Source organism: Pinus tabuliformis, chromosome 5_1 (genome assembly GCF_031772625.1).
Source record: "Pinus tabuliformis cultivar Carrire ecotype Pingquan chromosome 5_1, CPIR1, whole genome shotgun sequence".
NCBI classification, from domain to species: Eukaryota; Viridiplantae; Streptophyta; class Pinopsida; order Pinales; family Pinaceae; genus Pinus; species Pinus tabuliformis.
Window position 1 is genome coordinate 80,086,003 of NC_142305.1, and position 3,891 is coordinate 80,089,893.

Genomic DNA, 3,891 nt, shown 5'->3' on the forward strand with positions numbered 1-3,891 from the left:
CAGAAGGCAAAGGTTGGCAGCATCAGGAGAGGTGAACAATCAAATATTAAAATATTTTCAGCAAGTTAAAAGAATTTGTCCAAATGGTCCTGATACCACCCAAAAGCTTGAAGAGACCGAAACAGCAATTAAAAAAAAAGATTTATTGAGGCCATCTTAGTGAATGATCTGGTGAATCATTCGGTTGTTGAACCCATTGATTTTCATTCAATAAAGGTGGAGCGACAACATGGAGTAGAAGGAGAAAATGTAACATTGGAATTTATAAAGATGGATGACTTCAAGAATCAGGAAAGTATACACAGAAGCTGTGCATTTCAAATAGTATTGCAAGTAAAGGATTTGCTGGAGGAAATTTCTCCAAATGGAAAGAAATTCATTGTTTGTGATGACATCCATGGTCAGTATTATGACCTTTTTAACATCTTTGAGGTTAGTAGGCTTCCTTCGGAGGACAAACCTTATCTTTTTAAATATGATTTTGTTGACCAAGGCTTATTTTCAGTTGAAGTCGTACTTGTGCCATTTGTATTCAAGTATATGTGTCCAAGAGGAAATCATGGAAGCAGGAGTAAGAACCAAATTTATAGTTTTGAGGGCGAAGTCAAGTCCAAGTACAACGGAAGTATGGTTGAGATTTTCGCTGAAGCGATTTGCTGCATGCCTTTGGCTCATATCCTCCATGACAAGAATTTTGTTGTTCGTCAAAGTCCTTTTAGTGTTGATGGTATAAGACTGGAAGATATCAAAGAAATTGTTCGATTCCGCGAGCCCCCTAAAGAGGGTTTGATGTGTGGAATACTTTGTAGCAATCCACAGCTCCATAAAGGGTGTGGGCTCAGCAAACGAGAGGTTGGTTTGTCTTTTGGAGAAGATATGAACGAAATATTTCTGCAAGAAAACAATCTTGCGTAGGTGGTCAGGACTCATGAAGCTAAAGAGGAAGATGAAATTGAACACAACGGCAAAATTATTACAGTGTTTTAAGCTCCAAACTATTGTGACCAGGGAAGGAAGATGAAGCAGGAAGCAGCTGACATGCAGCCTAAACGGAGGAGTAGAGCATATAGACAACTCCAGGACAAAGTCTGGGATCCAGGAGGAATTTTTATCTTTCTTCTTTCCTTTTTGAAAGCACATGATCAGGAGATCATGAATGTTTTCAACCGTGCGAGTCTGATGCAGGAGCATCTAGACCGGGCCAGCAATGTGACGGGGTGATCACAAGTTGTGGCTAAATGCAAGACTTGAGGCAGGCTTAATTGTTAAATTTGTGTTAATTTCAATAAGGGTAGGTAGTTAAAAGTGGTCTAGTTTAGTTAAATAATGATAAAGATGAGTTATAACTAAATAACTAATTCTTCATGTGTGGGAAGAAGTAGTTAGGTATGATTGATGTATAACTTGTTTTTGGAAAAAAGGGAAGAGGTAGAATAGGATAGAGATAGGAGAGGTGAGGCTTGGATAGCCAAAAAAGTTTGTAAGCCTCTGGGCATTTGTAAAGGGCCATCGATTTGAAAATCTGGCCATGAACCAAGAGAGTTTTATAATTGATTACATTTGACTATATTGATGAAGAATTTTGGTTTTAGAATTCCTGTGTGAATTGTATATTGTGTGTTTGACAAATTAGTCTTGAGCTTGATTGAATCGATGCCATTAAAAAAAAATCAATAAGAGATTTCTTCATTTCAAAGCTTCCCATCTTATCGCTGATATAGTTTTTATATCACACATACTGAATCTTGTTGCAGTCCATTGGCATTGTTGGATGGGATGGGTTGGCTAGACTACCAATTGGATACTCTGTAAGAGCGAAACTAATGGTTAAAACCTATGGCCATAATTCAGGGAATGCTAACTTGGTTTTTCTGAACTAGCGGCTTGCAGGCATCGATTTGGGCCAATTTGACTTGAAAATTTGAGTCGAGTTCCCAAATTTTTATGCTTATTTCAAACCCATATGAAGGATATCTTCTAAACCTATGAAAGGCGAATTGGGTCTTGGGTTTTTTCCACATAATTCAAGGCTTCAGCCCTTATTAGGTTGAAAGAAGCCTAGTAGTGTTGTTTTGTTATAGTGCTTGTTGCAGCCTATGACCTTGGGCCTGTACTTGTATAAGTTTTAGAGTTCCTGTGTAGTTTTCTTTCAATTTTCATCATGCAAAACGGAGGAGGATATTACGACACAAAGAAGAATGATGACATATGTGACGATGTCTGTGGACAGAGTTAAAGGTTAATGTGTTAAGGACGCAGAGGGAGCAGTGTTGCATCAAACGCAGAGGAGGAGTGTTAAATTGCAACGTTGGAAAATTTGTGAACCTGGTCATTCACAACTGTGTATGGAGCGACATCATTCAAGGAATTGAGGTAAGAAACCATAAGAATGAGACAAGTACAAACACAGGGGAAATGCTGAGTTACAGTGTTAGCATGAACCTGTTTGAGAATTGCACGCACGACTAAATGAGAAGCATTGGGGGTTGTAAATTATGAAATCCTGGAAATTTAACAATGAAGCTGATGGTTGGTTAAAGTCTTTATGAGACTTTTCATAAGGGGTTTTTAATGCTATTTGAAACCTTTGAAAAGCAGATTGTTGGGTTGTGGTTTTTGAACCATATGTTTGACAAGCTTCTGCATATGTTGAACCGTTGTGATAGTTGTGAAATTGCCAGATTGAAATCTTATTTTTTATCAGAGATTTGGAGAAACGTTTTTATATGCATGAGAAGAGTAAAGATTCTGGGTTTTTCAAGGGCTTCTCTGCATTAGTAAAGAAGATAGAGTTTACAGGTTGAAGAAAACACTCTATGGACTCAAGCAAGTGCCTAGAGCTTGGTATAGTAGAATTGACAGCTACATGATCAAACAGGGATCAAACAGGGATTTTGCAGAAGCAACATTGACAACAACTCAATGATTGCACTATCCAAGAATAGTGTGTTTCATAAAAAAAGCAAGAATATTGATACTAGATAACACTTTATTCAAGAACTTGTGAGCAATGGAGAAGTTCACTTGAAGCCTTATAAATCTAATGAACAATTAGCTGATATATTTACTAAGTCATAGAAAAAGATGTGTTTCAATTTCATAGAAGAAACTTGGTTGTTGTAAGCCTTGCTGAGACATAGACCATCATACATGTTTGAGTTTTCATGAGTCATGTCCTAATTTAAGAGTCATAATTAAGGGGGGGGGGGGGGGGTTAAAAAAAGTCAGTTTCTCATGCATGAGGAGTTGGCTAAAATTAGAGAGTTGAGTTGGCTAAAATTAGAGAGTGAATTAACTGAGCGTTGAGTCAAGTCGAGTTAAGTCATAGTCGAATTTATAGCGTGTGGTTGCTTGTCAAGTTATTTTAGGCGAGTTAAGTCATAGTCGAATTTATAGCGTGTGGTTGCTTGTCAAGTTATTTTAGGCGAGTTTGTCAAGTTATTTTAGGTCAAGTTATTTTAGGCGAGTCCAGTTGGAAAATGTTAAATACCCTTCATCGAGTCTAGTTGGAAAATGTTAAATACTCTTCATAATCGAATTAAGCGTGTGGTTGCTTGTTAAGTTATTTTAGGCGAGTTAAGTCATAGTCGAATTTAGTCGAATTTATAGCGTGTGGTTGCTTGTCAAGTTATTTTAGGCGAGTTTGTCAAGTTATTTTAGGCGAGTCCAATTGGAAAATGTTAAATACCCTTCATCGAGTCTAGTTGGAAAATGTTAAATACTCTTCATCGAGTCTAGTTAAAAAATATTAAATACCCTGGAAAATGTTAAATACCCTTCACCGAATTCATTGTAATCATGAAGTTTTTGTGTTTCATTATTTTCTCAAACTACAAAGGTTTGATAAATCTGAAAATTTTAAAGTAAAGTGCAATCTTTTTTAATCATATA

The 3,891-nt window shown here is 36.8% G+C and overlaps 1 pseudogene; it reads left to right on the forward strand.

The window, feature by feature from the left end:
• The first annotated feature begins 270 nt into the window (after window positions 1-270).
• Window positions 271-915, forward strand: LOC149163529 (serine/threonine-protein phosphatase 5 pseudogene; annotated as a pseudogene).
• The last annotated feature ends 2,976 nt before the right edge of the window (window positions 916-3,891 follow it).